This window comes from Mustelus asterias, chromosome 31 (genome assembly GCF_964213995.1).
Source record: "Mustelus asterias chromosome 31, sMusAst1.hap1.1, whole genome shotgun sequence".
NCBI lineage: Eukaryota > Metazoa > Chordata > Chondrichthyes > Carcharhiniformes > Triakidae > Mustelus > Mustelus asterias.
Window position 1 is genome coordinate 9,047,681 of NC_135831.1, and position 18,574 is coordinate 9,066,254.

The following is an 18,574-nucleotide window of genomic DNA, read 5'->3' on the forward strand; positions in this document are numbered from 1 at the left end:
CCCCCCGGTGCCAGTGTGTAGATCCAGCCCCCGGTGCCAGTGTGTAAATCACCCCCGGTGCCAGTGTGTAAATCCGCCCCCCGGTGCCAGTGTGTAAATCCAATCCTCGGTGCCAGTGTGTAAATCATCCCCGGTGCCAGTGTGTAAATCCAATCCTCGGTGCCAGTGTGTAAATCATCCCCGGTGCCAGTGTGTAAATCATCCCCCGGGGCCAGTGTGTAAATCACCCCCCGGGGCCAGTGTGTAAATCCCACCGCCGGTGCCCGTGTGTAAATCACCCCCGGTGCCAGTGTGTAAATCTGACCCCCGGTGCCAGTGTGTAAATCCCCCCCGTGCCAGTGTGTAAATCCACCCAACCCCCCTGCCAGTGTGTAAATCCACCCCCCCCGTGCCAGTGTGTAAATCACCCACGCTGCCAGTGTGTAAACCCTACCCCCCCGGTGCCAGTGTGTAAACCCTACCCCCCCGGTGCCAGTGTGTAAATCCCACACCCCAGTGCCAGTGAGTAAATCCCACCGCCCCGGTGCCAGTGTGTAAATCCACCCCCGGTGCCGGTGTGTAAATCACCCCCGGTGCCAGTGTGTAAATCACTTCCGGTGCCAGTGTGTAAATCACCCCCGGTGCCAGTGTGCGAATCGCCCCCGGTGCCAGTGTGCGAATCGCCCCCGGTGCCAGTGTGCGAATCGCCCCCGGTGCCAGTGTGCGGATCGCCCCCGGTGCCAGTGTGCGGATCGCCCCCGGTGCCAGTGTGCGGATCGCCCCCGGTGCCAGTGTGCGGATCGCCCCCGGTGCCAGTGTGCGGATCGCCCCCGGTGCCAGTGTGCGGATCGCCCCCGGTGCCAGTGTGCGGATCGCCCCCGGTGCCAGTGTGCGGATCGCCCCCGGTGCCAGTGTGCGGATCGCCCCCGGTGCCAGTGTGCGGATCGCCCCCGGTGCCAGTGTGCGGATCGCCCCCGGTGCCAGTGTGCGGATCGCCCCCGGTGCCAGTGTGCGGATCGCCCCCGGTGCCAGTGTGCGGATCGCCCCCGGTGCCAGTGTGCGGATCGCCCCCGGTGCCAGTGTGCGGATCGCCCCCGGTGCCAGTGTGCGGATCGCCCCCGGTGCCAGTGTGCGGATCGCCCCCGGTGCCAGTGTGCGGATCGCCCCCGGTGCCAGTGTGCGGATCGCCCCCGGTGCCAGTGTGCGGATCGCCCCCGGTGCCAGTGTGCGGATCGCCCCCGGTGCCAGTGTGCGGATCGCCCCCGGTGCCAGTGTGCGGATCGCCCCCGGTGCCAGTGTGCGGATCGCCCCCGGTGCCAGTGTGCGGATCGCCCCCGGTGCCAGTGTGCGAATCGCCCCCGGTGCCAGTGTGCGAAACGCCCCCGGTGCCAGTGTGTAACCCCCCCCCCCCGGTGCCAGTTTGCAAATCAACCCCCCCCGGTGCCAGTTTGCAAATCAACCCCCCCCGGTGCCAGTTTGTAAATCATGCATCCCTCCCAATGCCAATGTGTAAATCCGACCCCCGGTGCCAGTGTGTAAATCACCCAGAGCCAAGGTGCAAACCCCCCCTCCCCGGTGCCAGTGTGTAAATCACCCCCGGTGCCAGTGTGTAGATCCAGCCCCCGGTGCCAGTGTGTAAATCATACCCCCCCCGGTGCCAGTGTGAAGATCCAGCCCCCGGTGCCAGTGTGTAAATCTGACCCCCGGTGCCAGTGTGTAAATCCACCCCCGGTGCCAGTGTGTAAATCCACCCCCGGTGCCAGTGTGTAAATCCACCCCCGGTGCCAGTGTGTAAATCCACCCCCGGTGCCAGTGTGTAAATCCACCCCCGGTGCCAGTGTGTAAATCACCCCTGGTGCCAGTGTGTAAATCAATCCCCCCCCCCGGTGCCAGTGTGTAGATCCAGCCCCCGGTGCCAGTGTGTAAATCCCACCCCCGGTGCCAGTGTGTAAATCACCCCCGGTGCCAGTGTGTAAATCCGCCCCCCCGGTGCCAGTGTGTAAATCCACCCCCCGGTGCCAGTGTGTAAATCCAATCCTCGGTGCCAGTGTGTAAATCATCCCCGGTGCCAGTGTGTAAATCATCCCCGGTGCCAGTGTGCAAATCACCCCCCGGGGCCAGTGTGTAAATCCCACCGCCGGTGCCCGTGTGTAAATCATCCCCGGTGCCAGTGTGTAAATCACCCCCGGTGCCAGTGTGTAAATCACCCCCGGTGCCAGTGTGTAAATCGCCCCCAGTGCCAGTGTGTAAATCACCCCCCAGTGCCAGTGTGTAAATCGCCCCCGGTGCCAGTGTGTAAATCGCCCCCGGTGCCAGTGTGTAAATCGCCCCCAGTGCCAGTGTGTAAATCCATCCCCTGGTGCCGGTGTGTAAATCCATCCCCTGGTGCCAGTGTGTAAATCGCCCCCGGTGCCAGTGTGTAAACCACCCCCCCCGGTGTCAGTGTGTAAATCACCCCGGTGCCAGTGTGTAAATCACTCCGGTGCCAGTGTGTAAATCACCCCCGGTGCCAGTGTGTAAATCACCCCGATGCCAGTGTGTAAATCCATCCCCTGGTGCCGGTGTGTAAATCCATCCCCTGGTGCCAGTGTGTAAATCACTCCGGTGCCAGTGTGTAAACCACCCCCCCCGGTGTCAGTGTGTAAATCACCCCGGTGCCAGTGTGTAAATCACTCCGGTGCCAGTTTGTAAATCGCCCCCGGTGCCAGTGTGTAAATCGCCCCCGGTGCCAGTGTGTAAATCGCCCCCGGTGCCAGTGTGTAAATCACCCCCGGTGCCAGTGTGTAAATTGCCCCCGGTGCCAGTGTGTAAATCCACCCCCGGTGCCAGTGTGTAAATCACCCCCGGTGCCAGTGTGTAAATCACCCCCGGTGCCAGTGTGTTAATCACCCCCCCGGTGCCAGGGTGTAAATCACCCCCTGTGCCAGTGTGTAAATCACCCCCGGTGCCAGTGTAAATCAACTCCCCCCCCCCCCCTTCCCCGGTGCCAGTGTGTAAATCACCCCCGGTGCCAGTGTGTAAATCACCCCCGGTGCCAGTGTGTAAATCACCCCCGGTGCCAGTGTGTAACTCCACCCCCCCGGTGCCAGTGTGTAAATCACCCCCGGTGCCAGTAAGTAAATCACCCTCGGCGTCAGTGTGTAAATCCACCCCCGGTGCCAGTGTGTAAATCACCCCCGGTGCCAGTGTGTAAATCACCCCCACCCCGTGCCAGTGTGTAAATCCACCCCCGTGCCAGTGTGTAAATCCACCCCCGTGCCAGTGTGTAAATCCACCCCCCGTGCCAGTGTGTAAATCACCCCCCGGTGCCAGTGTGTAAATCACCCCCGCTGCCAGTGTGTAAACCCCACCCCCCCGGTGCCAGTGTGTAAATCCCACATCCCGGTGCCAGTGTGGAAATCCACCCCCCGGTGCCAGTGTGTAAATCACCCCCGGTGCCAGTGTGTAAATCACCCCCGGTGCCAGTGTGTAAATCACCCCCGATGCCAGTGTGTAAATCCACCCCGATGCCAGTGTGTAAATCCACCCCCGGTGCCAGTGTGTAAATCACCTCCTGGTGCCGGTGTGTAAATCACCCCCGGTGCCAGTGTGCGAATCGCCCCCGGTGCCAGTGTGCGAATCGCCCCCGGTGCCAGTGTGCGAATCGCCCCCGGTGCCAGTGTGCGAATCGCCCCCGGTGCCAGTGTGCGAATCGCCCCCGGTGCCAGTGTGCGAATCGCCTCCGGTGCCAGTGTGCGAATCGCCCCCGGTGCCAGTGTGCGAATCGCCCCCGGTGCCAGTGTGCGAATCGCCCCCGGAGCCAGTGTGCGAATCGCCCCCGGTGCCAGTGTGCGAATCGCCCCCGGTGCCAGTGTGCGAATCGCCCCCGGAGCCAGTGTGCGAATCGCCCCCGGAGCCAGTGTGCGAATCGCCCCCGGAGCCAGTGTGCGAATCGCCCCCGGAGCCAGTGTGCGAATCGCCCCCGGTGCCAGTGTGTAAATCACCCAGAGCCAAGGTGCAAACCCCCCCTCCCCGGTGCCAGTGTGTAAATCACCCCCGGTGCCAGTGTGTAGATCCAGCCCCCGGTGCCAGTGTGTAAATCATACCCCCCCCCCCCCGGTGCCAGTGTGAAGATCCAGCCCCCGGTGCCAGTGTGTAAATCTGACCCCCGGTGCCAGTGTGTAAATCCACCCCCGGTGCCAGTGTGTAAATCCACCCCCGGTGCCAGTGTGTAAATCCACCCCCGGTGCCAGTGTGTAGATCCAGCCCCCGGTGCCAGTGTGTAAATCCCACCCCCGGTGCCAGTGTGTAAATCACCCCCGGTGCCAGTGTGTAAATCCGCCCCCCCGGTGCCAGTGTGTAAATCCACCCCCCGGTGCCAGTGTGTAAATCCAATCCTCGGTGCCAGTGTGTAAATCATCCCCGGTGCCAGTGTGTAAATCATCCCCGGTGCCAGTGTGCAAATCACCCCCCGGGGCCAGTGTGTAAATCCCACCGCCGGTGCCCGTGTGTAAATCATCCCCGGTGCCAGTGTGTAAATCACCCCCGGTGCCAGTGTGTAAATCACCCCCGGTGCCAGTGTGTAAATCGCCCCCAGTGCCAGTGTGTAAATCACCCCCCAGTGCCAGTGTGTAAATCGCCCCCGGTGCCAGTGTGTAAATCGCCCCCGGTGCCAGTGTGTAAATCGCCCCCAGTGCCAGTGTGTAAATCCATCCCCTGGTGCCGGTGTGTAAATCCATCCCCTGGTGCCAGTGTGTAAATCGCCCCCGGTGCCAGTGTGTAAACCACCCCCCCCGGTGTCAGTGTGTAAATCACCCCGGTGCCAGTGTGTAAATCACTCCGGTGCCAGTGTGTAAATCACCCCCGGTGCCAGTGTGTAAATCACCCCGATGCCAGTGTGTAAATCCATCCCCTGGTGCCGGTGTGTAAATCCATCCCCTGGTGCCAGTGTGTAAATCACTCCGGTGCCAGTGTGTAAACCACCCCCCCCGGTGTCAGTGTGTAAATCACCCCGGTGCCAGTGTGTAAATCACTCCGGTGCCAGTTTGTAAATCGCCCCCGGTGCCAGTGTGTAAATCGCCCCCGGTGCCAGTGTGTAAATCGCCCCCGGTGCCAGTGTGTAAATCACCCCCGGTGCCAGTGTGTAAATTGCCCCCAGTGCCAGTGTGTAAATCCACCCCCGGTGCCAGTGTGTAAATCACCCCCGGTGCCAGTGTGTAAATCACCCCCGGTGCCAGTGTGTTAATCACCCCCCCGGTGCCAGGGTGTAAATCACCCCCTGTGCCAGTGTGTAAATCACCCCCGGTGCCAGTGTAAATCAACTCCCCCCCCCCCCTTCCCCGGTGCCAGTGTGTAAATCACCCCCGGTGCCAGTGTGTAAATCACCCCCGGTGCCAGTGTGTAAATCACCCCCGGTGCCAGTGTGTAACTCCACCCCCCCGGTGCCAGTGTGTAAATCACCCCCGGTGCCAGTAAGTAAATCACCCTCGGCGTCAGTGTGTAAATCCACCCCCGGTGCCAGTGTGTAAATAACCCCGGGTGCCAGTGTGTAAATCACCCCCACCCCGTGCCAGTGTGTAAATCACCCCCACCCCGTGCCAGTGTGTAAATCCACCCCCGTGCCAGTGTGTAAATCCACCCCCGTGCCAGTGTGTAAATCCACCCCCCGTGCCAGTGTGTAAATCACCCCCCGGTGCCAGTGTGTAAATCACCCCCGCTGCCAGTGTGTAAACCCCACCCCCCCGGTGCCAGTGTGTAAATCCCACATCCCGGTGCCAGTGTGGAAATCCACCCCCCGGTGCCAGTGTGTAAATCACCCCCGGTGCCAGTGTGTAAATCACCCCCGGTGCCAGTGTGTAAATCACCCCCGATGCCAGTGTGTAAATCCACCCCGATGCCAGTGTGTAAATCCACCCCCGGTGCCAGTGTGTAAATCACCTCCTGGTGCCGGTGTGTAAATCACCCCCGGTGCCAGTGTGCGAATCGCCCCCGGTGCCAGTGTGCGAATCGCCCCCGGTGCCAGTGTGCGAATCGCCTCCGGTGCCAGTGTGCGAATCGCCCCCGGTGCCAGTGTGCGAATCGCCCCCGGTGCCAGTGTGCGATTCGCCCCCGGTGCCAGTGTGCGAATCGCCCCCGGAGCCAGTGTGCGAATCGCCCCCGGAGCCAGTGTGCGAATCGCCCCCGGAGCCAGTGTGCGAATCGCCCCCGGTGCCCGTGTGCGAATCGCCCCCGGTGCCAGTGTGCGAATCGCCCCCGGTGCCAGTGTGCGGATCGCCCCCAGTGCCAGTGTGCGGATCGCCCCCGGTGCCAGTCTGCGGATCGCCCCCGGTGCCAGTGTGTAACCCCCCCCCATCCCCGGTGCCAGTTTGTAAATCAATCCCCCCCCCCGGTGCCAGTGTGTAAATCCGACCCCCGGTGCCAGTGTGTAAATCACCCAGAGCCAAGGTGCAAACCCCCCTCCCCGGTGCCAGTGTGTAAATCACCCCCAGTGCCAGTGTGTAGATCCAGCCCCCGGTGCCAGTGTGTAAATCATCCCCCCCCCCGGTGCCAGTGTGTAAATCCGACCCCCAGTGCCAGTGTGTAAATCATCCCCCCCCCCCTCGGTGCCAGTGTGTAGATCCAGCCCCCGGTGCCAGTGTGTAAATCCGGCCCCCGGTGCCAGTGTGTAAATCCGACCCCCAGTGCCAGTGTGTAAATCACCCCCGGTGCCAGTGTGTAAATCAACCCCCTCCGGTGCCAGTGTGTAGATCCAGCCCCCGGTGCCAGTGTGTCAATCCCACCCCCGGTGCCAGTGTGTAAATCCACCCCCGGTGCCAGTGTGTAAATCCACCCCCGGTGCCAGTGTGTAAATTCACCCCCGGTGCCAGTGTGTAAATCACCCCCGGTGCCAGTGTGTAAATCAATCCCCCCCCCCGGTGCCAGTGTGTAGATCCAGCCCCCGGTGCCAGTGTGTAAATCCACCCCCCGGTGCCAGTGTGTAAATCACCCCCGGTGCCAGTGTGTAAATCACCCCCGGTGCCAGTGTGTAAATCACCCCCGGTGCCAGTGTGTAAATCACCCCCGGTGCCAGTGTGTAAATCACCCCCGGTGCCAGTGTGTAAATCACCCCCTGTGCCAGTGTGAAAATCACCCCCGGTGCCACTGTGTAAATCACCCCCGGTGCCAGTGTGTAAATCACCCGCGGTGCCAGTGTGTAAATCCGACCCCCGGTGCCAGTGTGTAAATCACCCAGAGCCAAGGTGCAAACCCCCCCTCCCCGGTGCCAGTGAGTAAATCACCCCCGGTGCCAGTGTGGAGATCCAGCCCCCGGTGCCAGTGTGTAAATCATCCCCCCCGGTGCCAGTGTGTCGATCCAGCCCCCGGTGCCAGTGTGTCGATCCAGCCCCCGGTGCCAGTGTGTCAATCCCAGCCCCGGTGCCAGTGTGTAAATTCACCCCCGGTGCCAGTGTGTAAATTCACCCCCGGTGCCAGTGTGTAAATTCACCCCCGGTGCCAGTGTGTAAATCCACCCCCGGTGCCAGTGTGTAAATCCACCCCCGGTGCCAGTGTGTAAATTCACCCCCGGTGCCAGTGTGTAAATTCACCCCCGGTGCCAGTGTGTAAATTCACCCCCGGTGCCAGTGTGTAAATCAATCCCCCCCGGTGCCAGTGTGTAAATCAATCCCCCCCGGTGCCAGTGTGTAAATCAATCCCTCCCGGTGCCAGTGTGTAGATCCAGCCCCCGGTGCCAGTGTGTAAATCCCACCCCCTGTCCCAGTGTTTAGATCCAGCCCCCGGTGCCAGTGTGTAAATCCCACCCCCATTGCCAGTGTGTAAATCAGCCCCGTTGCCAGTGTGTAAATCCACCCCCCGGTGCTAGTGTGTAAATCCAACCCCCGGTGCCAGTGTGTAAATCATCCCCGGTGCCAGTGTGTAAATCACCCCCCCCGGTGCCCGTGTGTAAATCCCACCCCCGGTGCCAGTGTGTAAATCAACCCCGATGCCAGTGTGTAAATCACCCCCAGTGCCAGTGTGTAAATCACCCCCTGGTGCCGGTGTGTAAATCCATCCCCTGGTGCCTGTGTGTAAATCACCCCCCCTGGTGCCAGTGTGAAAGCATCCCCGGTGCCGGTGTGTAAATCGCCCACGGTGCCAGTGTGTAAATCACCCCCCGGTGCCAGTGTGTAAATCACCCCCAATGCCAGTGTGTAAATCACCCCCGATGCCAGTGTGTAAATCACCCCCGGTGCCAGTGTGCGAATCGCCCCCGGTGCCAGTGTGCGAATGTCCCCCGGTGCCAGTGTGCGAATGTCCCCCGGTGCCAGTGTGCGAATGGCCCCCGGTGCCAGTGTGCGAATGGCCCCCGGTGCCAGTGTGCGAATGGCCCCCGGTGCCAGTGTGCGAATGGCCCCCGGTGCCAGTGTGCGAATGGCCCCCGGTGCCAGTGTGCGAATGGCCCCCGGTGCCAGTGTGCGAATGGCCCCCGGTGCCAGTGTGCGAATGGCCCCCGGTGCCAGTGTGCGAATGGCCCCCGGTGCCAGTGTGCGAATGGCCCCCGGTGCCAGTGTGCGAATGGCCCCCGGTGCCAGTGTGCGAATGGCCCCCGGTGCCAGTGTGCGAATGGCCCCCGGTGCCAGTGTGCGAATGGCCCCCGGTGCCAGTGTGCGAATGGCCCCCGGTGCCAGTGTGCGAATGGCCCCCGGTGCCAGTGTGCGAATGGCCCCCGGTGCCAGTGTGCGAATGGCCCCCGGTGCCAGTGTGCGAATGGCCCCCGGTGCCAGTGTGCGAATGGCCCCCGGTGCCAGTGTGCGAATGGCCCCCGGTGCCAGTGTGCGAATGGCCCCCGGTGCCAGTGTGCGAATGGCCCCCGGTGCCAGTGTGCGAATGGCCCCCGGTGCCAGTGTGCGAATGGCCCCCCCCGGTGCCAGTGTGCGAATGGCCCCCCCCGGTGCCAGTGTGCGAATGGCCCCCCCGGTGCCAGTGTGCGAATGGCCCCCCCCGGTGCCAGTGTGCGAATGGCCCCCCCCCGGTGCCAGTGTGCGAATGGCCCCCCCCGGTGCCAGTGTGCCAATCGCCCCCCCCCCCGGTGCCAGTGTGCCAATCACCCCTGCCGGTGCCAGTGTGCCAATCACCCCTGCCGGTGCCAGTGTGTCAATCACCCCTCCCGGTGCCAGTGTGTCAATCACCCCCCCCCGGTGCCAGTGTGTAAATCACCCCTCCCGGTGCCAGTGTGTAAATCACCCCCGGTGCCAGCGTGTAAATCCACCCACGGGTGCCAGTGTAAGTCAACCCCCGCCTCCCCGGTACCAGTGTGAAAGCATCCCCAGTGCCAGTGTGTAAATCACCCCCCCGGTGCCGGTGTGTAAATCACCCCCCCCCCGGTGCCAGTGTGTAAATCACCACCGGTGCCAGTGTGTAAATCACCCCCGGAGCCAGTGTGTAAATCCCACCCCCCGGTGCCAGTGTGTAAATCCCACCCCCCGGTGCCAGTGTGGATATCCCACCCCCCGGTGCCAGTGTGTAAATCCCACCCCCCGGTGCCAGTGTGTAAATCCCACCCCCCGGTGCCAGTGTGTAAATCCCACCCCCCGGTGCCAGTGTGTAAATCCACCCCCGGTGCCAGTGTGTAAATCGCCCCCGGTGCCAGTGTGTAAATCGCCCCCGGTGCCAGTGTGTAAATCGCCCCCGGTGCCCGTTTGTAAATCGCCCCCGGTGCCAGTGTGTAAATCCACCCCCGGTGCCAGTGTGTAAATCCACCCCCGGTGCCCGTGTGTAAATCACCCCCGGTGCCCGTTTGTAAATCGCCCCCGGTGCCCGTTTGTAAATCGCCCCCGGTGCCAGTGTGTAAATCCCCCCGGTGCCAGTGTGTAAATCGCCCCCGGTGCCAGTGTGTAAATCGCCCCCGGTGCCAGTGTGTAAATCGCCCCCGGTGCCAGTGTGTAAATCGCCCCCGGTGCCAGTGTGTAAATCGCCCTCGGTGCCAGTGTGTAAATCGCCCCCGGTGCCAGTGTGTAAATCGCCCCCGGTGCCAGTGTGTAAATCGCCCCCGGTGCCAGTGTGTAAATCGCCCCCGGTGCCAGTGTGTAAATCGCCCCCGGTGCCAGTGTGTAAATCGCCCACGGTGCCAGTGTGTAAATCACCCCCGGCGCCAGTGTGTAAATCGCCCCCGGTGCCAGTGTGTAATTCCACCCCCAGTGCCAGTGTGTAAATCGCCCCCGGTGCCAGTGTGTAAATCCACCCCCAGTGCCAGTGTGTTAATCCACCCCCGGTGCCAGTGTGTTAATCCACCCCCGGTGCCAGTGTGTAATTCCACCCCCAGTGCCAGTGTGTTAATCCACCCCCGGTGCCAGTGTGTAATTCCACCCCCAGTGCCAGTGTGTAAATCACCCCCGGCGCCAGTGTGTAAATCGCCCCCGGTGCCAGTGTGTAAATCGCCCCCGGTGCCAGTGTGTAAATCACCCCCGGTGCCAGTGTGTAGATCCAGCCCCCGGTGCCAGTGTGCAAATCACCCCCCGGGGCCAGTGTGTAAATCACCCCCGGTGCCAGTGTGTAGATCCAGCCCCCGGTGCCAGTGTGCAAATCACCCCCCGGTGCCAGTGTGTAAATCCCACCGCCGGTGCCCGTGTGTAAATCATCCCCGGTGCCAGTGTGTAAATCACCCCCGGTGCCAGTGTGTAAATCACCCCCGGTGCCAGTGTGTAAATCACCCCCGGTGCCAGTGTGTAAATCACCCCCGGTGCCAGTGTGTAAATCCATCCCCTGGTGCCAGTGTGTAAATCACCCCCGGTGCCAGTGTGTAAACCACCCCCCCCGGTGTCAGTGTGTAAATCACCCCAGTGCCAGTGTGTAAATCACTCCGGTGCCAGTGTGTAAATCACCCCCGGTGCCAGTGTGTAAATCCATCCCCTGGTGCCGGTGTGTAAATCCATCCCCTGGTGCCAGTGTGTAAATCACCCCCGGTGCCAGTGTGTAAATCACCCCCGGTGCCAGTGTGTAAATCACCCCCGGTGCCAGTGTGTAAATCACCCCCGGTGCCAGTGTGTAAATCCATCCCCTGGTGCCAGTGTGTAAATCACCCCCGGTGCCAGTGTGTAAACCACCCCCCCCGGTGTCAGTGTGTAAATCACCCCCGGTGCCAGTGTGTAAATCACTCCGGTGCCAGTGTGTAAATCACCCCCGGTGCCAGTGTGTAAATCCATCCCCTGGTGCCGGTGTGTAAATCCATCCCCTGGTGCCAGTGTGTAAATCACCCCCGGTGCCAGTGTGTAAACCACCCCCCCCGGTGTCAGTGTGTAAATCACCCCGGTGCCAGTGTGTAAATCACCCCCGGTGCCAGTGTGTAAATCCATCCCCTGGTGCCGGTGTGTAAATCCATCCCCTGGTGCCAGTGTGTAAATCACCCCCGGTGCCAGTGTGTAAACCACCCCCCCCGGTGTCAGTGTGTAAATCACCCCGGTGCCAGTGTGTAAATCACTCCGGTGCCAGTGTGTAAATCACCCCCGGTGCCAGTGTGTAAATCACCCCCGGTGCCAGTGTGTAAATCATCCCCGGTGTCAGTGTGTAAATCACCCCGGTGCCAGTGTGTAAATCACTCCGGTGCCAGTGTGTAAATCCACCCCCGGTGCCAGTGTGTAAATCGCCCCCCCCGGTGTCAGTGTGTAAATCACCCCCGGTGCCAGTGTGTAAATCACCCCCGGTGCCAGTGTGTAAATCACCCCCGGTGCCAGTTTGTAAATCACCCCCGGTGCCAGTGTGTAAATCGCCCCCGGTGCCAGTGTGTAAATCACCCCTGGTGCCAGTGTGTAAATCGCCCCCGGTGCCAGTGTGTAAATCACCCCCGGTGCCAGTGTGTTAATCACCCCCCCGGTGCCAGGGTGTAAATCACCCCCTGTGCCAGTGTGTAAATCACCGCCGGTGCCAGTGTAAATCAACTCCCCCCCCCTTCCCCGGTGCCAGTGTGTAAATCACCCCCGGTGCCAGTGTGTAAATCACCCCCGGTGCCAGTGTGTAAATCCACCCCCCCGGTGCCAGTGTGTAAATCCACCCCCCCGGTGCCAGTGTGTAAATCCACCCCCCCGGTGCCAGTGTGTAAATCCACCCCCCCCCCCGGTGCCAGTGTGTAAATCACCCCCGGTGCCAGTGTGTAACTCCACCCCCCCGGTGCCAGTGTGTAAATCACCCCCGGTGCCAGTGTGTAAATCACCCCCGGTGCCAGTGTGTAAATCACCCCCACCCCGTGCCAGTGTGTAAATCACCCCCACCCCGTGCCAGTGTGTAAATCCACCGCCGTGCCAGTGTGTAAATCCACCCCCCCGCTGCCAGTGTGTAAACCCCACCCCCCCGGTGCCAGTGTGTAAATCCCACATCCCGGTGCCAGTGTGGAAATCCACCCCCCGGTGCCAGTGTGTAAATCACCCCCGGTGCCAGTGTGTAAATCACCCCCGGTGCCAGTGTGTAAATCACCCCCGATGCCAGTGTGTAAATCCACCCCGATGCCAGTGTGTAAATCCACCCCCGGTGCCAGTGTGTAAATCACCTCCTGGTGCCGGTGTGTAAATCACCCCCGGTGCCAGTGTGCGAATCGCCCCCGGTGCCAGTGTGCGAATCGCCCCCGGTGCCAGTGTGCGAATCGCCCCCGGTGCCAGTGTGCGAATCGCCTCCGGTGCCAGTGTGCGAATCGCCCCCGGTGCCAGTGTGCGAATCGCCCCCGGAGCCAGTGTGCGAATCGCCCCCGGTGCCAGTGTGCGAATCGCCCCCCGGAGCCAGTGTGCGATTCGCCCCCCGGAGCCAGTGTGCGATTCGCCCCCCGGAGCCAGTGTGCGATTCGCCCCCGGTGCCAGTGTGCGAATCGCCCCCGGAGCCAGTGTGCGAATCGCCCCCGGTGCCAGTGTGCGAATCGCCCCCGGTGCCAGTGTGCGAATCGCCCCAGGAGCCAGTGTGCGAATCGCCCCCGGAGCCAGTGTGCGAATCACCCCCGGAGCCAGTGTGCGAATCGCCCCCGGTGCCCGTGTGCGAATCGCCCCCGGTGCCAGTGTGCGAATCGCCCCCGGTGCCAGTGTGCGTATCGCCCCCGGTGCCAGTGTGCGAATCGCCCCCGGTGCCAGTGTGCGTATCGCCCCCAGTGCCAGTGTGCGGATAGCCCCCGGTGCCAGTGTGCGGATCGCCCCCGGTGCCAGTGTGTAACCCCCCCCAACCCCGGTGCCAGTTTGTAAATCAATCCCCCCCCCCGGTGCCAGTGTGTAAATCCGACCCCCGGTGCCAGTGTGTAAATCACCCCCAGTGCCAGTGTGTAGATCCAGCCCCCGGTGCCAGTGTGTAAATCATCCCCCCCCCGGTGCCAGTGTGTAAATCACCCCCAGTGCCAGTGTGTAGATCCAGCCCCCCGGTGCCAGTGTGTAAATCCGACCCCCAGTGCCAGTGTGTAAATCACCCCCGGTGCCAGTGTGTAAATCAACCCCCTCCGGTGCCAGTGTGTAGATCCAGCCCCCGGTGCCAGTGTGTAAATCCCACCCCCGGTGCCAGTGTGTAAATCCACCCCCGGTGCCAGTGTGTAAATCCACCCCCGGTGCCAGTGTGTAAATTCACCCCCGGTGCCAGTGTGTAAATCACCCCCGGTGCCAGTGTGTAAATCAATCCCCCCCCCCGGTGCCAGTGTGTAGATCCAGCCCCCCGGTGCCAGTTTGTAAATCGCCCCCGGTGCCAGTGTGTAAATCACCCCCGGTGCCAGTGTGTAAATCACCCCCGGTGCCAGTGTGTAAATCACCCCCGGTGCCAGTGTGTAAATCACCCCCGGTGCCAGTGTGTAAATCACCCCCGGTGCCAGTGTGTAAATCACCCCCGGTGCCAGTGTGTAAATCACCCCCGGTGCCAGTGTGTAAACCATGCATCCCTCCCAATGCCAGTGTGTAAATCCAACCCCCAGTGCCAGTGTGTAAATCACCCAGAGCCAAGGTGCAAACCCCCCCTCCCCGGTGCCAGTGAGTAAATCACCCCCGGTGCCAGTGTGGAGATCCAGCCCCCGGTGCCAGTGTGTAAATCATCCCCCCCGGTGCCAGTGTGTCGATCCAGCCCCCGGTGCCAGTGTGTCGATCCAGCCCCCGGTGCCAGTGTGTCAATCCCAGCCCTGGTGCCAGTGTGTAAATCCACCCCCGGTGCCAGTGTGTAAATCCACCCCCGGTGCCAGTGTGTAAATTCACCCCCGGTGCCAGTGTGTAAATTCACCCCCGGTGCCAGTGTGTAAATTCACCCCCGGTGCCAGTGTGTAAATCAATCCCCCCCGGTGCCAGTGTGTAAATCAATCCCCCCCGGTGCCAGTGTGTAGATCCAGCCCCCGGTGCCAGTGTGTAAATCCCACCCCCTGTCCCAGTGTTTAGATCCAGCCCCCGGTGCCAGTGTGTAAATCCCACCCCCATTGCCAGTGTGTAAATCAGCCCCGTTGCCAGTGTGTAAATCCACCCCCCGGTGCCAGTGTGTAAATCCAACCCCCGGTGCCAGTGTGTAAATCATCCCCGGTGCCAGTGTGTAAATCACCCCCCCGGTGCCCGTGTGTAAATCCCACCCCCGGTGCCCGTGTGTAAATCACCCCCGGTGCCAGTGTGTAAATCACCCCCGATGCCAGTGTGTAAATCACCCCCGATGCCAGTGTGTAAATCACCCCCAGTGCCAGTGTGTAAATCACCCCCTGGTGCCGGTGTGGAATTCCATCCCCTGGTGCCTGTGTGTAAATCACCCCCCCTGGTGCCAGTGTGAAAGCATCCCCGGTGCCAGTGTGTAAATCACCCCCTGTGCCAGTGTGTAAATCACCCCCGGTGCCAGTGTGTAAATCACCCCCGGTGCCACTGTGTAAATCACCCGCGGTGCCAGTGTGTAAATCACCCCCGGTGCCAGTGTGTAAACCATGCATCCCTCCCAATGCCAGTGTGTAAATCCAACCCCCAGTGCCAGTGTGTAAATCACCCAGAGCCAAGGTGCAAACCCCCCCTCCCCGGTGCCAGTGAGTAAATCACCCCCGGTGCCAGTGTGGAGATCCAGCCCCCGGTGCCAGTGTGTAAATCATCCCCCCCGGTGCCAGTGTGTCGATCCAGCCCCCGGTGCCAGTGTGTCGATCCAGCCCCCGGTGCCAGTGTGTCGATCCAGCCCCCGGTGCCAGTGTGTAAATCCACCCACGGTGCCAGTGTGTAAATCCACCCCCGGTGCCAGTGTGTAAATCCACCCCCGGTGCCAGTGTGTAAATTCACCCCCGGTGCCAGTGTGTAAATTCACCCCCGGTGCCAGTGTGTAAATTCACCCCCGGTGCCAGTGTGTAAATCAATCCCCCCCGGTGCCAGTGTGTAAATCAATCCCCCCCGGTGCCAGTGTGTAAATCAATCCCCTGGTGCCGGTGTGTAAATCCATCCCCTGGTGCCTGTGTGTAAATCACCCCCCCGGTGCCAGTGTGTAAATCACCCCGGTGCCAGTGTGAAAGCATCCCCGGTGCCGGTGTGTAAACCGCCCACGGTGCCAGTGTGTAAATCACCCCCGGTGCCAGTGTGTAAATCACCCCCAATGCCAGTGTGTAAATCACCCCCGATGCCAGTGTGTAAATCACCCCCGGTGCCAGTGTGTAAATCCACCCCCCCCGGTGCCAGTGTGTAAGTCCACCCCCCGGTGCCAGTGTGCGACTCGACCCCCGGTGCCAGTGTGCGAATCGCCCCCGGTGCCAGTGTGCGAATCGCCCCCGGTGCCAGTGTGCGAATCGCCCCCGGTGCCAGTGTGCGAATCGCCCCCGGTGCCAGTGTGCGAATCGCCCCCGGTGCCAGTGTGCGAATCGCCCCCGGTGCCAGTGTGCGACTCGCCCCCGGTGCCAGTGTGTCAATCACCCCTACCGGTGCCAGTGTGTCAATCACCCCTCCCGGTGCCAGTGTGTCAATCACCCCTCCCGGTGCCAGTGTGTCAATCACCCCTCCCGGTGCCAGTGTGTCAATCACCCCTCCCGGTGCCAGTGTGTCAATCACCCCTCCCGGTGCCAGTGTGTCAGTCCAGCCCCCCGTGCCAGTGTGTAAATCACCCCCCCGGTGCCAGTGTGTAAATCACCCCCTGGTGCCAGTGTGTAAATCGCCCCCTGGTGCCAGTGTGTAAATCACCCCCCCTCCCGGTGCCAGTGTGTAAATCCACCCCCTGTGCCGGTGTGTAAATCACCCCCTGTGCCGGTGTGTAAATCACCCCAGGTGCCAGTGTTTATAACACCCCCGGTGCCAGAGTGTAAATCCACCCCCCCCGGTGCCAGTGTGTAAATCCACCCCCCGGTGCCAGTGTGTAAATCCACCCCCCGGTGCCAGTGAGTAAATCCACCTGCCGGTGCCAGTGTGTAAATCCACCCCCCGGTGCCAGTGTGTAAATCCACCCCCCGGTGCCAGTGAGTAAATCCACCTGCCGGTGCCAGTGTGTAAATCCACCCCCCGGTGCCAGTGTGTAAATCCACCCCCCGTGCCAGTGTGTAAATCCACCCCCCGGTGCCAGTGTGTAAATCCACCCCCCGGTGCCAGTGAGTAAATCCACCTGCCGGTGCCAGTGTGTAAATCCACCCCCCGGTGCCAGTGTGTAAATCCACCCCCCGGTGCCAGTGTGTAAATCCACCCCCCGTGCCAGTGTGCGAATCGCCCCCGGTGCCAGTGTGCGAATCGCCCCCGGTGCCAGTGTGCGAATCGCCCCCGGTGCCAGTGTGCGAATCGCCCCCGGTGCCAGTGTGCGAATCGCCCCCGGTTCCAGTGTGCGAATCGCCCCCCGGTGCCAGTGTGCGAATCGCCCCCGGTTCCAGTGTGCGAATCGCCCCCGGTGCCAGTGTGCGAATCGCCCCCGGTTCCAGTGTGCGAATCGCCCCCGGTTCCAGTGTGCGAATCGCCCCCGGTGCCAGTGTGCGAATCGCCCCCGGTGCCAGTGTGCGAATCGCCCCCGGTTCCAGTGTGCGAATCGCCCCCGGTGCCAGTGTGCGAATCGCCCCCGGTGCCAGTGTGCGAATCGCCCCCGGTGCCAGTGTGCGAATCGCCCCCCGGTGCCAGTGTGCGAATCGCCCCCGGTGCCAGTGTGCGAATCTCCCCCGGTGCCAGTGTGCGAATCTCCCCCGGTGCCAGTGTGCGAATCTCCCCCGGTGCCAGTGTGCGAATCTCCCCCGGTGCCAGTGTGCGAATGTCCCCCGGTGCCAGTGTGCGAATGTCCCCCGGTGCCAGTGTGCGAATGTCCCCCGGTGCCAGTGTGCGAATGTCCCCCGGTGCCAGTGTGCGAATGTCCCCCGGTGCCAGTGTGCGAATGTCCCCCGGTGCCAGTGTGCGAATGGCCCCCGGTGCCAGTGTGCGAATGGCCCCCGGTGCCAGTGTGCGAATGGCCCCCGGTGCCAGTGTGCGAATGGCCCCCGGTGCCAGTGTGCGAATGGCCCCCGGTGCCAGTGTGCGAATGGCCCCCGGTGCCAGTGTGCGAATGGCCCCCGGTGCCAGTGTGCGAATGGCCCCCGGTGCCAGTGTGCGAATGGCCCCCGGTGCCAGTGTGCGAATGGCCCCCGGTGCCAGTGTGCGAATGTCCCCCGGTGCCAGTGTGCGAATGGCCCCCGGTGCCAGTGTGCGAATGGCCCCTGGTGCCAGTGTGCGAATGGCCCCCGGTGCCAGTGTGCGAATGGCCCCCGGTGCCAGTGTGCGAATGGCCCCCGGTGCCAGTGTGCGAATGGCCCCCCCCGGTGCCAGTGTGCGAATGGCCCCCCCCGGTGCCAGTGTGCGAATGGCCCCCCCCGGTGCCAGTGTGCCAATCACCCCCCCCCCCGGTGCCAGTGTGCCAATCACCCCTGCCGGTGCCAGTGTGCCAATCACCCCTGCCGGTGCCAGTGTGTCAATCACCCCTCCCGGTGCCAGTGTGTCAATCACCCCCTCCCGGTGCCAGTGTAAATCACCCCTCCCGGTGCCAGTGTGTAAATCACCCCTCCTGGTGCCAGTGTGTAAATCACCCCCGGTGCCAGCGTGTAAATCCACCCACGGGTGCCAGTGTAAGTCAACCCCCGCCTCCCCGGTACCAGTGTGAAAGCATCCCCAGTGCCAGTGTGTTAATCACCCCCCCGGTGCCGGTGTGTAAATCACCCCCCCCCGGTGCCAGTGTGTAAATCACCACCGGTGCCAGTGTGTAAATCCCACCCCCCCCCCGGTGCCAGTGTGTAAATCCCACCCCCCGGTGCCAGTGTGTAAATCCCACCCCCCGGTGCCAGTGTGTAAATCCCACCCCCCGGTGCCAGTGTGTTAATCCACCCCCGGTGCCAGTGTGTAAATCCACCCCCGGTGCCAGTGTGTAAATCCACCCCCGGTGCCAGTGTGTAAATCCACCCCCCCCGGTGCCAGTGTGTAAATCGCCCCCGGTGCCAGTGTGTAAATCGTCCCCGGTGCCAGTGTGTAAATCCACCCCCGGTGCCAGTGTGTAAATCCACCCCCGGTGCCAGTGTGTAAATCACCCCCCGATGCCAGTGTGTAAATCGCCCCCGATGCCAGTGTGTAAATCCACCCCCGGTGCCAGTGTGTAAATCGTCCCCGGTGCCAGTGTGTAAATCCACCCCCGGTGCCAGTGTGTAAATCCACCCCCGATGCCAGTGTGTAAATCCACCCCCGGTGCCAGTGTGTAAATCGCC